The sequence below is a fragment of the Larus michahellis genome, chromosome 1 (assembly GCF_964199755.1).
Source record: "Larus michahellis chromosome 1, bLarMic1.1, whole genome shotgun sequence".
Taxonomy (NCBI): domain Eukaryota; kingdom Metazoa; phylum Chordata; class Aves; order Charadriiformes; family Laridae; genus Larus; species Larus michahellis.
In genome coordinates, this window is record NC_133896.1 from 200,112,846 (window position 1) to 200,131,082 (window position 18,237).

Sequence of the window (18,237 nt, forward strand, 5' to 3'; positions counted from 1 at the left end):
GTACTGAAGCAGCTGAAGCAAGCGAACAAAGTTTTGAATGAAACCAAGAGTTTTCCTAATCATCCCCTGAATACCTGGTAAATCCCTTGGCTAGTGCAGAAGAGTCCCAGCACACAGCCGGCCAAGAATTTGCAACTTTTAAGTGTGGGAGAGAGCAAACGAAAGGGTTTATCCTTGCCCTGAAATTCCTCCTTTCTTCCTGCTCAGCCAGCTGTGGGTTTGCCTCCAGGTTGTCCGGGTTTGCTTTGGGGTTTGGAGCAGGCGGTGGTGAGAGGTGCTGCCCGCTGCTCCGGGCTGGAGCTCCTGCCTGGCCAGCAGGGATGCACAGGGAGCGGTAATTGCAAAGGAGGTCAGGAAGCCACTCGTGCTGCTCAGGGAAGAAGCTGGGAAGCCTTTATAGGCCAAACGTGTTTAACCTTCTGTGCTAATCAGGAGACTTGAGAAACTGGTTATCTTTTTCCACACGTGGCCATCAGTCACAGCACAGGGCAGGGAGATGTGAGACAGAGTGACATTTTTTTAAACGGTGAATGACATTTGGGAAGCAAAAATAGGTCCCATTTCCAAAAGAGACACCTCTGCTCCTTGTATTTCATGCATAGAAATGAAGCACAAACCATCATTTAAAAAAATGCAGCCTGTGCCAATTTTTATGTACCTGAAAGAAGCAGGCTCAAAATAAATGGGGAAAAAAATCATGCTTTTTAACTACCCATTTTGATTGTTTTCCTTTCAAAACATTTTTTTTTGTTTGTTTGTGAGAGCTATTGAGCTCTTTTATGTTTGCTTCTGAAAAGAAATCGTAATGTTGCTCAGATTACTTTGACAGCGTGTTATCTCCGGACAATCTCTCTCCACTGGAGTGAACTCCAGGCACCAGAGAGGCTGCCCAGCACGGGGCTGATCGAACAGCTCTGAAAGCCATGGAGTCATTCCCACCACATATGACGGGAACAGATCAAGCTTGTCAGGTACAGATAATTCCTAATACTAGAAACCTTACCTTCTCAAATCATAACTTGTAGCTCAAGAAAGTTACACATCTTTTTCTGCTCCTGTGGTTTCACACCAGCGGTAAATAACAGGGATGGATATTCCTTCCATCAAGGATTTTTTCTGAACTGAAACAATAGTTCAAGTACCAACTGTTGAAGCTGAAATTGTTTCTATTTTCTGCTATTTCACAAGATCAAGTAACACCCTGAGATGGAAATGCCTCCTCATCTGTACCATCTCCCAGCTAATGCACAGCTCATCCTCCTAGAGCATTTTGTAATGTTCTTGCACCTGCTACTGTAAAAATCCAAAGGTGTGAATGATGTAGGCCCACTATGTTTTCATGTCTTAGTTTATTTCTGATACTTCAGGCTAAACTGTCCTCCAAGGTCTTAGGTTTTTCCTTCCTCACTCTGTGTACACCTTTCAAACCGATGTTGCAATATCCACTACCAGGTTCCCCATCATGTTTAAACCTGCGGTGATTTTGCTTGTGTAGCTGGATACTGCTCACAGAAGAGCTTTGCATTACTGTAATGCAGAAGGGGTGGAAGTCCTCTCACTGGTCTTCAACCAGTGATGGTGGCTGAGTTGTTGCTCTGGGCTCCCTTTAGGGGCAGTGACCTTTTTCTTCACTCTTCTGCAGGATGTTGTGCCTGTTTATTTCCATAACTATGAAGAGAACCTCTTTCCAGCAAAGGGCAATCAGTGCTCTGCCACACATGGGGAGCGCCCACCACCAAGACACACAGAACGCAGTGCCCGAGGGGGAACCTGTCTGCACCCCCCAGCTCCACATTTGGTGCTGCTTTATCCTCCATTTTCACAAGTATCCCTCCCTCCTTTCTTTCAGTCTCCCCTGGCTTTTCCCCTGCCGAGGGTGAGGTGCTCCAGCCTGCGCAGCCCAAGGAGGGTGCTGCAAGGGAACCTCAACCAGGCCACCCACATTAAGTCCCAGGCAGGAGAAACAAACCGCATAGCAGAGCAAATGCAGCCAGGCTGCCAGCCCACCCTCTCCTGCTGTGGCTGGTCAGCTGCCTTGTGCTCCAGGAGCAAGTGAGTGACATGGAATTTCTCCTTTCCTCCCCCTCAGCCAGCCCTAAACAAGCAGAGAAAAGGAACTGCTTGCCACGGCTCTGGAGTAAAGTTGGGTAAGCAGGTCCTCCTCCTCCTCACCTTCCCACCATAAAAACCCGGTGCCCAGTGTAAGGCTCAATTCCTTTTCCAAAAAAAAAAGCAGGTTAATAAGGTTTGATATCACTATTTTTATACAACCACTCCACTTCGAAATTCATGTGATTTTCATACAGATTTTTGAATCTGTATCAGCAGCTCTTCAAACATCAGTGCTGATTTTTTTTAGTAGTTTTGTGATCAGCTCTGCTTTGCATCATTCTGTCAATATAACCATTATAACCACTATAACCATATAAGAACCATCAGCCCAGTCCCCTTGTTCACAGGTCTTATTGCTAGGTGGGCAGCGGCAACCGAGCCTGCCCCCATCCAGATCGGGATCAGGAGGATGTGTTGTTCTGCCCAGGCTGCATCCAGTTCCACCGGAATTAAGCAGAACTTTTCTACTGGCTGTGGGCAAGTTAAACGGTCCCGCAGAAAACAGACTACTCTGATGCTGGTACAGAGTATTTGCTGTTACTACAGCTTCTCACCTGCGAGCATTTGGATAGAACTTATCCACATCCCCGCCTCATGGGATTTGACCTATAGGTTTTCACTCCCCCAGTAAGACCCAGGTGGCTTTCAGTCCCTCCTGTGCGTGCTCCTCACTTTGCCTAACAAAAAGGATGGAAACAACGGGAATCCAGGCATCCACCTCCTGAACAAACATCCTTGCTGTAAGCATGGAGCCGTGCTTATGTTCTTCCCCATTTACCCCTTGAGGGTCACGCCACCACCCTCAATGGTCTTTCGGCAGTTGCCCAAGTGCTGTGCAGGGTTGGTGCAAAAAATCCTGCAATTTGTGTGAACTCTCACAACTCCTGGGTGATACAGGCACTGCACTGGGAAAGGTCACAGCTGGAGGGGGTCTGGGATTGTTCACCCCCCCACACGCACATCATCTACCTTTTCTCTGCATTCAGTAATAACCCATTCTGAACCAAATTCTCAGCTAGTCCAGACCAGAGCTGTCTCAGATGGCAGCCAGAATTGAGAAAAGCCATACCAGGCAATAATATTAGAGCTTTGCAATGAAAGATGAAAGTAAACAGACACATCAGGTTTCATTATAAGGGGTTTTAAACAGAGATTGGCTTCTTGCTAAACTGCCTTCTTTTTCAGGTACTTCAAAGGTTCTGCCACTAGGTGTAGCAAAAGCTCTCTTAAAAGTTGTCTCGTGGACTTTGCTGTATTCATCTTTCAGAGAGGGAAATGGATTAAAACTCAACAAGGAAGGCAAGGATTACCTTAAACAGAGAGCAAAAACCTTCCAGAAGAAACAGCGCTGATGGAAGGCAGCATCGTGTGGGGCACAAACGGTCTCTCCATTAAAAAAAGAAAATGTGCAGATGGGTTTGGAGCATCGTGCTTGAATGCTCCTTGATTGGAAAACTCTCTGCACACCAAATTCTGCTCAGCCTTCTCCAGAGTAATCCCCAGCGTTTTATTAAACCTGCACATGGGGGTTAGCAAAGGGGAGTTCAACACCCACTCGGGGCTGTAGCTGAAATGCCAGGGCGATTGGGAAGCTCAGGGTGCATTACGGATGTATTTCAGTTCTTCCACAAACTGTGCTATACTCCAGAAGCAGGTACTTAGAGACAAAAAAAAAAAAAAAAGGCAAGAATCAAATATAATATATCACAAATAAGATGATGTGGTTTGTGTCGTTTACTTATAGGACTAAACTCTAAGATCTCCAGAGAAATGATCTGCATGATCATGTCAAAAAGAATCTTTAAGATTTTTTTTCTGTAAGAAGAGGATTGTTTAAGCATTTTCAGTGTCAGAAATAAGATACCTGGCAAAATAAAGCATCATAAGTTAACAGTACAGTTAAGGAGGCAGCTATGTGAGGCTTTTCAACATCTGAATCCAATATTTCACCAAGCAGTTTATGATGGAGTGGAGACAATTAAAAAACAAACAAACAAACAAAAACAAACAAAAAAACCAAACCGAACCAAACAAAAAAAAAACAAACACCTTTGCAGTGTTACCAAAGTAAGATGCAAATTGAACAGTGCTTACCAGGAAATGTTAAGCAGATCTGGGAATTTGGCCGGTGAGAATTCAAACCAGAAGTTGTCTTTACAAGACTGATCTGGGACACGGTGGGCAGGGTTCCTCCAGTCCCATGGGGACATGCACGTCTGAGCTGGTCACCCAAAGCTGCTCTAACAGGCAGTAGAGACTGTGGGACGTGATTCACCCCACCCTGGAGCAGGTACCGCACTGACCTGACAAACCACACCCCAAAAGTGGTCAGTTCTCCTCCTTGAGCTGTGGAAGGAGCCTGAGCCGAGCAGTTCAGCTGCAGATCGCAGAGATTTGGAGGGATCTGGGCGATAAATCCTATCTTTTCTCTCTACTTAAAGGAAAACTGATTCAAACCAAAGCAAATAAATAAAAGCTGAAACTTTAGTTAACAGAGCTGCAGTATCCAGAATTACCTAGAGCCACGGCTGTGAAGTGTGTGATTCACACCGGAGCCAGGACACAAAGACGGAAGTCGGTCTTTGGTGGCTGCGCAGGGACCCACATCGTTGCCTGCAGGTGCTGACCTGGCCCTGCCCGGGGCTTGGCCAATTCACCCTCTTCTTCTTGTGCTAGGTTTTCCCAAAAGCAAACTCTGTTTGGACATCAAAAGAACTTTCTTTGGTTTATGCACTTCAGTTTGGCTCTGAGACTTTATTTGAAAGAAAACCACCTTGATTTAAGGCATGACTCTGCAGCCCCTGTTCGCCAGGTGCTACACAGGTTATGGTGAGGGGACGAGCTGCTTCTCAGCTGTTTGCAAAGTGGGTGGTTTTAAAGACAACCTCAGAAGGCAGCATGAGGATAAAGCACCACTGCCAGCCAGAGGGAACCACCTGAGCAGGGGAGCGACAACATACATCTCCATCCCGTCATGATTTACCAACAGCCAGTGAAAAAGGAATTCTGAGTAAAATCAAATTGGGCACCTAGGTACCATTTTTCCCTTAAACTCAGAAACAGGGGGATGTCGTGTTTCAGAGTGCCAACATGTCTAGATCTGCGGGCTGAGGAAGAGGGAAGAGGAAAGAGGAAAGCAATTTCTTCTCTCCCCTCCTAGCACAACTAAATTAGTGCAGGTCCCGGCACTAATTGTGCAGGGACTAATGCAAAAGGAGCTTCAAACGCAGCTCTCAAGGTCTCCCAGCAGGCATCTAGCCCTGACTCCGTGGGTCTGGCCAACAGCTACGGTAGCCAAGAAACCATCTTTGAGAAGCCTGTGTTCTTGCTGTGGTTTTCCCATCGTGACGTACCCTAGAAGAGCAGATTAACCCAGGCTAGACATAATCATCAGGAAACAGATGGCCATGGTGCAGGAAAGCAGCTCTGGTACTGATGGAGTGAGGTGTATCCGGCTCGTGGGAGCACCTTGAAGAGAACAGAGGCTTCAAGATTTACGAGGGAGGTCAGGACAACTTGTGCATAGAAAATCCTAGGGATGTGTCAGCAACATTACACAGCCTCTCAAGGGGATCAAGCGCACAAATGTATAATGGGGATGATTTTCTTTGTGTCGTTTTCACCATCACTCTGATCTCTCAACAGTTTCCAGCTGACCTCTGCATGCGCAGCGTGTCATGCCTTCCAAGTTGCATGAACTGGAAATAAAGTTAACGAGGTGTTATAAACTATTTAATTTATTTAATTACATAGAGTAAATGTATTTAACTATGTGTAATAGAAAGCTCGTCAAACAGCAGGATCTACCATGGATTACAGTGCTCATCATCTCACTTAACACTGGAAATTAATCCAAAAGACAGCCTTTCAGGGAAGACAGATGACTAGACCCCCCGTATCTCGGTGGGAGAGGGCAGGCATTCAGCCACCGAACTTTCAAGTCCGGGTGAGGGAATGGGGGCTCAGCGGCTCGAGCAAGGCACCAGCACTGTGGTGCCAGGGGTGCAGGCACCGGCTGCACCCTGACTCCCGGGGGAGAACTGTAGCCTGGTGATGCTGCATTGTGAGCCTTCCCTGAGCATCTGGGTCACCCCCTTGCTTATGGGGTGCTTGGGGCCAGGCCCCCTGGTGCAGCTGTGTAAGAGCAGGGAGGATGGGTTGGGGTTTAGAAGCCAACTGAAACACTGAACTCGTAGAGAAAGAGTGCTAACCCCCAGCTGTGCTGTTGCTTATTCTTCCCATGCCAAATTCCTGACTAGAATTTGGGAATATTCATATTTTCCTCCTTCCTACAGGGTAAATTAGGTTGTGTCTTCAATAGGATATAAAATGCATGACTTGGATGGATATCAACAACTGTGTAAATACAAAAGCAAAAACTGCCTTTATATGTGTCTGAAAAAATCCAGCAGAGCACATAGAAGCACACACGGAATGCAAAGTCTGATTGTTTTCAGGGTTTTATTTCCATCCTAATAACACATCACAATTCATGCCTATTTGTGCCTATCTGCACAAATAGGCAGACAGGAAGATCTGTAGGAGATCTTCAATATCTGTTAACCCATGCAAGCGAACAGAAATAAAATAGCTTTGTGCATTACTAAAATGATGCCAACTTCTAGGGCCCTTCGACCCATATTAAGCAAGGATTCCTTGCAGTAATGTGGAACAGCGTATGGATATTGCTAATAATATGCCTCGGAGCTGGTTGCTAATATGAATTGCAAATGGCTGGCATTTTAAGCAAAGGGCTTAAGCCACTCAGAGGTAATTTTACTTAAGAAACCGTCAGTATCTCTGGTCCATCTTTCCTCCTACGAGCAGTCAGCGTGTGCTCAGGTTAGCGAGGCTGTGCTGGATGTTGCTGTGCGCAGATTTATTCCTGACCCAGCTGTGTTGGAGCTATTTCACGTTAGTGCCGCTCCTGAGTTCATCTCTGCCACATGTGAAATATTGAGCAGTTTTCAAGCACTCACTTCCTGCAGAAGAACATGCATAGACTTATCACTTACTTATTGCCCTCGTTAAGGTTAACATCCCATAAAGGTTCTCCACCTTCCATTCTTCCCATTAATCAACAGTGATACTTGACCTATTAAAAATTGTGAGGTAGAAGAGAGGAAGTCAGAAAGTAAAATGGCCTCTGGGACAATAAAAGAACACTGGCACCATCCCCAGAGTCCAGCAGTGATGCACAACACACAAAAGTGGTGAAAACACTGAAGACTCAGATTTAACGACATTGTGCTCAGTTAATTGCCTTGCACGTGTCCCAAATCTGCCTCTGCCTCCTCTCCGTGGCTCCCCACGAGCTATTTTATTTTTCTACCCTCTTCCTTCCGTGATTCCCCTCATACACCCCAGTGCTCTTTGTCTTGTTCCACTTCGCTGTGTTTTTCCCTCCCTGTTTGTCCCTACTCACTTCCCCATTGTAGCCTTTCTCTGCCTCACCACGGACTGTGCCCGGAGCAGGACTGTTGCTGTCCCAATGACTGACAGCTCAGAAAAATCAGGATCAGAGCCACCGCTTCGTACACCTCGTTAGACTGGGAAATGGAGATTCACTCGCCCTGGCTAGTGAGCCACGTTTTGCCCACAGGCCATGCAAGGTCGGCATCTACAGAATTGAAGCCAGTCTGTAAAGCAGATTTTAAAAATGTTGGCAATGATGCAAGTTTGATAACATATATTTTTGCAAACATACAAGTCATAATCCTTAGCATTCATGCAACTATTTGCACCTTCTCAGACTAGCAGGGGTTGATGTGCTCGTGCTGGAGGTTCAGAAGAACATTATAAGCTCATGAAGTATTTCCCCTGTGCTGCTTCCCTTTTCACTGTGAGCTTATGAGGACTGGTGTGATGTGTGACCTCCTGGAGATGAGGGGTGGCCACAGGAGCATCTGGCAGGTGGCCACGGCACAGCTTCCTCACCAGGCACTGCAACCTTGGGCAGAAGTTCCCTCCTCACCGCCGAGGCTTTGCACTGCTGCATGTGTGGCAGCCTGGGCAAAACCACCAGGTTGTGGGTCAGCACCACAAGGAATAACCCCCAGACCAGTGCAGCCGCAACAGTGGAAGAACCACAAACACCTAAAACCTCTGTTTCTGCTGGGGAGTGGCTATGTGATAGTGCATAATGGGGTGAGGTGGGAAGATACTGGCATTGATCCTGCCCAAACTAGTTGAGGTGCCAGGAGCAGAAGTGTTGCGTTGGCACCATGCTCTGATACTTCCTCCCTGAAGGAAAACATGACCAGAAGCAAAATATTTGCTTGATCCCAGTTTTCCCAACCTGTTTCTTCAGATTGACAGTCAGAGCCCACAGGAACGTTATTCTTCAGGACACCCAATTTGTTCTGGCCACCAACAATTTGTACCCTGAAGGGTTTTAAGCACTACCTATGATATCATTCATTAATATAACCCTGCTCCAGCAGTCCCTCTGCATCCAAGGCACTGCCATTAATCTGGAAAACTACTACTGGAAAATATCAGCACAATCAACCCAAGAGAAAAATGTCCACTCAGCCGGTGCATAGAGGATAATGGAGTTTCTCCCCAAGGTCGGCCATCGCAATAATGTTAGAAGAGCTACATTTTGTTCAGGTGAATGTCACATTAACAGCTTGATGGAAGCCCACAGAACATAGACAACTTCTTTTAAATAACGTAGAGATGAGTAATCCTTAATGTAAAAATGCAGAAAGTAAAGAAACAAAAAGACGCCTTTTTTTTTTTTTTAAATTTAAAGACAGATATTCTCTACCAGATTCTCCAGATTCATGGGGATTTTTTTGAGGATGTAAGGACAGAAAAGCGCCCTTGAATCATACGTAGGATATACAGTTGCTATGAATCCTACTTCGTTCTTTCACATACGTATTTACTTCTCCTTTAACCCGAAAAAGCTAAATGCAAATACAAGCAGTTCGTTCCATAATGGTAAGTAACGATGGCAAACCAGTGTCTAGAGACACGTTGTAGAATCAATCTGAAAAGTTAGTTGTGAAAAACCCGCTGAGACCATCCTGCCTTTCCTCTCCAGATGGAGGGTTTCTTCCCCTGCAACATTGATCTAATATTACATTTGTCACTATTGACTTTCTGTGCCAAATCAGTTCTGCAGGGACGTGTGATCTTAAGCTTAGGGATGAAATTTTATCAGTCAGGAACCTATGCAGTGAAATATGCTATCCATAACGTCTTTATTTGTCTTAAGAAGAAAAACAAATGTTCTCACTGCCCTGCAGAAAGCACATTAGCAGCCTTGTCCTGCTGCCGATGGGAAGCAGCACATGGAGCATGAGATCCAGCCATAGCCCGCCAACGAAAGAGGATGGGAAAGACAAGGGGAATGGCAATCACACCATGCTGTTACGCACTGGGCTGTTCTGTTCAACCAGGGGACTGGTCTCCTCCATCTTAGTCCTGTTAAGCTACACCATTAGCCTAATAAAAGGACAAGGGTTTGGACTCAGGACAAGGGATTACTTTCGGATCTCGCTCTCCAAATTGTACCCTCAAAATTCCTGTGACGTTGCCAACTCACCTGCAAACCTCTGAATTGCTTCACCTGACTCCACATGCTTGGATGCTGGCCCTAGGCTGCCTCAGAGTGCCCGATGGAGACAAACAGGCATCACCAACGGGGTCTCTTCCCACTTCTTTTGGGCCAAAACCAGTCCCTTCTGGAAGTGTATGTTCTTCTTCACTGGCTTCAGAAATTTGTTGGAGTGACTAGCTTAGTCTTAGGCAACGGACTTACACTCCAAGTTGGGTGAGGTGACTTCCCATGGAAATAAATGTTCCTCCCAGCTTTTTGTTCCTAGCAGGGTGCTTCACTATGGTCTTGCCGTCCTGCTTTGGTGTCCTCAGGAGGAGGTCAGACTGAGCAACTTAATGGCCATCACATGCCCAAGCTGCGTAAAAAGCTGTACCCCACTGCGCTTGCTCCTGCAGGTGCCAGGCTCTCCATAAAACATGACTGCTGGAGATTTCTCCAGTGGTGTAAATCAGGATTGGGAATTCCACCAAATTTGAACCATGGTGATCACGCACTTTGCCGGATTTATCTAATTTACCTTTGAGAGAGTCTCACCGGACTCCCTGTATGCAGAGAAATTAAGAGAAATTGTGATTATTTTTTTTGGCAGTGTGATTAATTTTGTCCCAAGACAGACATCTGAAGGTGCTCGGGCAAGTTGTCTATTTCTCCCCGCTGACTACGAAGGAAGCCTAAAGCTACGCTGGGGATATCTGCTTTTAGCAATGTCTAAACCATAAAACATATGCATGTGTGATGTGTGTGTTATACTGAAGAAATTCACAACAATTTTCTTCAGTTAATAATTCTTGATAAAATACATGACAGCTGGAATTTTGTCAAAACTAACCTTAAATTCTAGGCCTCTGGCTGATTTTACTTTAAAATGCATTTCTTAGTATATTCACGGAAAAATAATGGCACAGCAAGTGATCAGTTGCATCTGTGACTAATTGCAAACAATCACAACATGAAATTTTATTTTCAAGTCTTTAATTAGCTGGAGAATGAGTCCCTTGATTATTTCTGGTATGCTACTGTACTGCCTGACCTAGCAGACAGAAGCCACTGTTTCTCTCAAGGTCATTATAACATTCATTCCTCTACTGATCCCACATTCTGCAAAGAAAGCTATCTGATTTTCAGCCTATTACAAGTTAAAACTGGCTTAAGAAAGCTCCCTCCCCTGCCCAAGGAAAGTGGGAAATCACATGCGATACAATAACACATCCTCATATGCATTGCAGATTTGGCCGCAGAGCTTTTATTGGACTGTTACCTTTTGCTTCTTGCTACAAATCTTGAATCTGCCTCCTATGAGCAAGGCATTAGTCACAGGTACTGAATGGTACAGACAGTATAGTAGCGGCACGCCATAGCTGGGAAACATTTTATGGTGCATCTTGTCCCAGCTGGTCATTCACCCAAAGCAGTGACTGCAGACACAGAAATGCTTAAGAAGCAAAGTGAACCTGTGGCTTCAGCTTGAGGGAGGGGCTGGGCTGCCGATGGCTGTGTCCACCTGCCTTCTCCAGGTTGCACCAGGGCAGGAGAGTTAGCCTGGCGGTCATCCTGTAACACACCAGATCTTCAGACCTGTACTGAACATGACTGAGGAAACTGGACGAGGTTGGGTTATTACACTGTCTATCCTGAGAGGAACAGATGTTTCATCGTGTCTGGCAGGTAGTATTGCCATAGCCCTGGTCATCTTGGGAAGTTTTCCTGGTGATGGCCAGCAGCAGCAGAGAGCACATCTGCACCAGGGGAAGTCCCCAGAAAGCTCAGGATGGTTTCTGAAGGGATGCAGAACAGGCTTTCATCTCAGGTACGGCTGGAGCTGCATTATCTCAAAACCAGTTCAGCAGCATCTTTCACTGAGATCTATTTCCCAAACTAGGGGAGAGAGTGTTGGACGTCGCTGTGCTATTTCTAAGCTGGGAGATCAGAAATGTTTCCGGTCTGCCAGGTTTTAGTGATCCCTCCTGGCCCCTACCTGAGTAAACCTGGCTTATGTCAATCTACCCACCCACCATGGTTTCCATAGGAAGGATGGGGGCACAGAGGCAGGCCAGAGCTGTGGAGCAATTTTTTCCCTCTAGAAACGGAGGATTTGAGGGGTAGGAGGGCATTCTTCATGGTCTGTTTGGGCTGCAGTCCTGGTGTCCAGCGGACATTTCATCCCACAGATCCCTTATGCCTGGCTATGAACTGTGATGAACTTGGGTGACATCAGCTGGCAAGGAGAATCCCTCCTGGAGAAGAACAGGTCAAGTCATGTCCTGCAGACGAGAGCCCACCAGCACTGAGCAGAACCAGAGGCGCTCCAGTGCCACATCAGACGAGGCCTCTTTGCCTCTTGCACTGCAAAAGCAATGTCAGAAAATGATGCTCAGGACACATGCCTTCTTCTGCAGCCAAGTGCATTAGCACCTGAGCGAAGGACAAGCACGGAGATCCTGAATTCAGAGAGGCCTGATAAGCCATTTCAGAAGAACAGCCCTCCTCACCAGACCAAACCATGACATGTCTGCTTGTTTGGCTGGTATTTTTCCACCCTTTTTTTGTTTAAATTATTCTACTTTACAGGATATGTGGCCTTGGTCCATTATACCATATGGCTGTTGCTAACTGTATTAGGAGGCGCGTTGTGTTTGCTCCTGCCTCCAGCAAGGATAAAGAGATAAACGAGAAATACATTCCACTCAGCCTCTGACACGTGTGGACAGTAGATGTTTCACAGCAACAGGGTATAAGCTGTTTTCAGATTATCAATCAGATGTCCGTAGTCTACTATTAAAACCCCAGATGTTATTAATTTACTACTATTAGATGCTATTAGTACACACAGTAAGACATTTTCATTATTAAGTGCTATTAGTGGGTAAGTACTTATCTGTAGCAGTACTCATCTGCATTATCACTGTGATCTGTGCAGGCTTTTCTGGCGTATTGGACTTTCAGCTCTTGCCTGTGCAGCAGAACCCAAAAAGCTGGATTTCCCTTGGATCTCTGTTCTCTGTCACCTACAGTCCGATAAACCCGGCCCTCCCTCAGGGCATCTATCGTTCATACCATCACAACATCCTCGGTATCCCCCACTGTGCACTCCCACGGTGTGGCAAGCTTCTCCTCTTGCCCCAGGCCCCAGATCACAGTACCGTTGGCACCTTTCCCCATACATACCTCCCTCCACGTCCCTTCTCCTGGGATGCTCGGACATGCTGGGATGTCTCTGGCTGGCCACTGCCCAGATGGCGGGACCATATTGGTGTGCACACCACGTCGTTAGCTTTTGAATCCGTTGGTTAGTCACAGCTCAGTTTGATCATGGGTCAAGTCACCCAGGTTTCCTCAGCTGTGAAGATGTGTGAAGATCCCAGGGAGGTGAAATTTGAAGGTGGCAAACATGGTGCAGAACATCTGGACACCTGGAGTGCACAGGCAGCCTGCTCAACCATCGGATGTGTCAAGTCTTGAAATCCCGGACTTCAATGCAAAAGTTAATAGCCCAACGCACTTGCAGAAGGACTGAGAGGCACAGGCTACGCCTGACACCACCCTAGACCTGAAGGACACACACATTCAGGGCAAGTCTAAGACCGCTTCACTGATCAGTGCAGGAGCCCTCACAAAGGCACCCAGGGATGTCTGGTCTTCTGCAGACCACAAAGTCCACCACTCCCTTCATTGTCCAGGGCTCAACAGGTACAACAGCACTGCGAAAGAGCATCAAATCTGCTCCTGCTGTATCAGCTCAGTCTTAACTAACAGAATAATTATTTGCTTATATTTCAAGGCCAAAGGAAAACAGCTGAAACGAGGCTTTGTGCAACTCAGTGCTACATCCATGTTTGCATTGAGATATGCAAGAGGGTACGGACACAGCACTGCAGAGGAAAGGAAACAGGGCTGCAGACCCACCACATCCGAGCAGCGGTCCTGGGTCCAAAGCAGTGCATAAGCCCTCTACAAAAGTCAGGAGTCATTGGCAATATTCACAGAGGGTCAGATTTGAAACCCAAAGATTTCAGGAGTTTGATGCCTTTTTTTTTTTTTTTTTTCTCTTTTTTAAGCCAGTCATCTCTTTAGAGATTTTCAGGAGAAGGCAGTAACCTGCCTCAGGCAGTACACGGTACCTTGTGTCTCAGAAGCAGCCTGGGGCCAGTGCCCCATAGCTCTGCATTTCACACCGCCGGTGGCCCCGGGGACACAGCAATATGTAGCAGTGCCGAATCGGAGCTGCTTTTGGTACCCCAGCAAGGGGCTCCAGAGCGTCTGAGCCACATCTACCCATTTTGCAACCGCCTTCTCTGATGAGCCACATCCACTGCAGCACCCGGTTTAGCTTTGTGTTTATTTCACGGATGCTTTTCCCTGGCGATTACTCCCCCTTTCCATGCGTCTCCACAGAACTCTCTGCTCCTGCTGGGACATCCCCCAGGCATCCCGGGGAAAACCAGAATGCTTCTAATGAGCTTGATACATAATTTCCTAGCAGATTTATGCTGGAAGTAAAAGGAGTGGATCAGCCAGCGTTTTAAAGTGAGAGTGGAGATGGAGACTCTGATCCAGAGATAAGGAGGCAAACCTGGAACAGGCATCGGCACTGAAGGTTGGAAGGTCTCAGTGGCATCTAGCTCCAGAGAGCAAACATTTTCATGACAAAATCAGTTTGTTGCCTTTTTTTTAATCCATCGATGCTCTTTAATTTCCCAGGTGACCTTGGGCAAGATGGTGCATTAGCATTACTGTTAAAATGGAAATTATACCATTCCCCTTGTGTTGCCCGTTCTACCTCGTGAGCCCCGTGGGTGTGGTGAGATGCCACAGCACCTGCCACAGGGACAGTCCTCACCTCAAGTTGCTCCTTTAAGCATTCTTGTAGCACAGTTATCACAGAATCGGTATTTACCATCTAAACCCATAAGTAGTGCATTTTCCGTGCATTAGTGTCACTGCAAGATGGTGATTTATTACCTCAGCGAGGAGACGCTTCCTCTGGGAGGGAAGCTCATTTAACCCTCATCCAAGCCCTGCCAGACGCCTCAGGTGGGGATGGCGGGGAGAGCGGTGGTCTGCAGTATCCCAACAACTGGGGTTCGTACGGTGCCCAGCCGTGCTCTCCTGCAGCATGGGAAGAGCAAGCCCAGGGCGTCCCGAGAGCTCAGCCTCAGCACATGAGCTGAATCTAAGCCAAACACAGAGGAGCTTTGAAACACTGCCTGGTTTTAAAAGGATTGTTTTAATAGAAGGGTCTCAACGCACTTGTGTATGGCACATGTTGGGTGACACTCTTGGTATATCTTCAGCACGTGGCACATTCGTCCTGCCACTGAGGGACCACTGTTTGTGTCATGGTCCTGATGATACTTGATATAAGGAAAATCAAGATATATTCCTCATCGTGCTTTCCTGTATGGGTTCAGTCTTTGGACTGAATTGTATTTGCATACAATTTTCATGCGTATTTTAAATTACCAGTATATGGTCCCTTTTCCTTTTGGGGGGTGTTGGTCCTGTAGCTACATGGTGCCTTCTCTTCCGAGAGGGAGCGAGAGGAGCAGGCTGGGTTTGGATGTGAACAGGAGGTATGAATTGTGAAAGTCTCCCCAGGTACCAGATTCCACTGCCCAAACTCTCATTTTCCTCTTTGCACATACAGGGGCAGAACATTATTTTTGGGGGTGCAGGGTGGGACACACACACACGACCATCTTTCTTCCTGGCATACATAGGAAGGAGCCACATTTTCTAATGTCAGAGGCATTAAAATGTTCTTAGTCTTCCCTTGGAAGAAGGTCCTGGGCTAGGATAAGAGATGAATCGGGGACCTACTGAGAAATGCTCTCCACGTGTTTTATCAAATTTAATGACTTGTTCTTATAAGCCAATAGAAATAATGACTTTTTTTTTTTTCTTTCACCAGGCAGATTCTAAAGATACCAAAAGACAAGCCTGAAAATATCTGCAACCTAGAATATGAAATAGGGACAATTGGCAGCCCTGCATATAGCTAGTTGGCAACCTATCCAAGATGTTTGCCTTCTAATAATAGAAAGTTGAAAGAGGCATATGGAGAAATTGAGCTCAAAGACTTTCATTTCCTATGTATAAATACACTGAAGTCACAGATGTCTCTGCAGCCTCAATCTGCCAAGACCAAATGCAAGGAACAGACCCAAAAGGAAAGACACCAAAAAATGTGGAATAGCAAGATCTCCATACTGAAGAGTTTGTTCCCTTTCCAACAGATGGGTGCTTAAAAAGCTCTGCCAACCAATCTGAAATAAACGAATTGATCTATAAAAAAGCCAGATTTTCTTTACATTGTCTTTTTCCATTAAATGAGGGTGTTTGTGCCTGTACTACGACGAGAAGCCAGGCCTTGCCAGGAGCACATGCCTGATTACCTCCCAGAGTCCTGAGAACAGTGTCAGCTCTACTGGAAACCTCTCTACGAGGTCTGAAGCATTGTGAAAACAACTGTTGGGTAGGTGAAACCTGTTTTTGCATGTGCCTGGTGACACTCAGATCAGATCCTTGTCCCGTTAACAGAAACTTTGAGTTCTAAAGGATGAAAATGTAATTCTCTTGCATATCTCATAAATAGAAATAGTTATAATAATAACTCATGGCATTTACAGTCTCCAGCACTGCAAGCAGCACTTTTACACACCAGACCTGCTGGTAACCTGTAAGCCTTACGAGATAATGTCTGTGATTGATACTCATAAAATCTGCAAGGGGAGCCTGTAAGTCCCTGGAGAGCAATAGACTGTCTACAGCTTTTACAAGTTCTGTTGTAGCAGGAGGCTGAGATTGCGATTGCCAGGAGAGAAATATTTATGGGTCATGAAGCTTCAGACTGTGCCAGGAGAGCCTTCAGCTATTGTCAGGAGCATATATAAACTCTGCTTTTATGTTACTCAGTTGTCCACCCATGGGCAAATGGAATTGATGCCAGCACTGCCAATATCCGCTGAACGGGTTGTAATTTTTTTTTTGTCATTTCTTTATGATGCATCGGGCAGAGTATGACAGATTTATTATTAAAGTCGTATGGGAGGCAAAAAGGTTTTGCTCACTTTTTCTAGGAAAATCAAAGCCTTGTACAGTCTGGAAAACTCCATGAACCAAGTGAGAAAATGAAGGGACCAGGAAAGGGAAAGGTGGTCAGACTAAGGGAGGCGGTATTTTTTACCAAACTGATTTCTTTTTTAACTTCTTTGGAATTTGTACTTGTATGATGAAAGGGAGGGCTCTCCCTTTTCTCCAAGTATTTAGGATTACATCCTTTCCATTGAGGGAAGTAAAGAAGCCACCCAGTGTCCACTAGTTCATTATTCAGAGGTTCTCTGCAATAAACAAAAAAAGCTTTGATATTCCCAATAATTTCAAGGAGGCAAATTAAATAATAAAAAAGCACTTTCTAAAAGAAGACAGAAAAACAGACTTCATGCATAAGGTTTTAAAAATATCTTGTTCCCTTCTGTAAATCTTTCAGTAATTTATGAAGCCTTTTGAGATCATCTGTATTATATTGCAATAAAAATGGAAGCTATTATGACAGCAGGTGTCATTTGGTGCAAAGGAACATATATAATCAGCCATGAAACACCTTCCTGCTGAAAGAAGTCAGTCCTCAATTAAAAAGCAAGGCTAATGTCACTGCTGAATATATTTGTAAGGCAGCAACCACCATCACAAGTAATGGCACAACTCAAATCAATTTCCAGAGGGCCTTGAACAGACCCCTTTCAAATTGTAAGAATATATTTATTAATAACTGAACCACAGTACAGCAGTAATGTAGCTGTGAGAAAAGCTTGGCCATTTTTTCCAGTGATATCTGTTTCTCTAATGAAAGATATTACCTCTTGCTCCAAACTTCTGCCTTCCTGAAACCGTTCCTACAATCTATACATACCATTTTTAACCAAGGAGCAGCAAACGTCATGTAAATCTCCCCCCAGGTTTTTTTTGCTGTTTTTCTCAGGCACTGTAATTTGGCATCCGTTCTGCCTGCTAAAATGCCAGGATAAAAATCAGGTCTGCCTTGTCCAGAGCCCCAGCCTGACATGTATAAAACATTGTTTTCACTCCAGCAGCAACCTCTGCAGATCACTCCTTACCCCAGCGCCTGGGTCTTCCGCCAAGCCACCTGTTAGCCCTGCCAAAAGGTGGGGATACGGACGTGCTGCAGGAGCGACTGGCACATAAATGCCATTAAGTGCCAATGCCACAATGTCCCCGTGCTGTAGCTGTTCCCACTGAGAGAAAAATTAAAAAAAAAAACAAACCCACACCAAAAAGCAGTGCAACCTCGTATGAAAGGTGCTATCGTCAAGCATCTACCAAGGAGACACCAGATGAGGTTAGTCCCCTCCATGCACAGAGGCGCAGGCATCCCTGCCGCCCCTTTGGGCCACGGCTGTGGGCCGTATGGCAGTGCCAGCACAGTGAGACAGGGAGGGGACCGAGGGGCTCCTGGCACTTTTCCTTTCCCAGTCACACAGGGAGCACACATACCGCTGATGAGGAATCCCCTGCGTGGTCCATGGGGAAGCAGAACA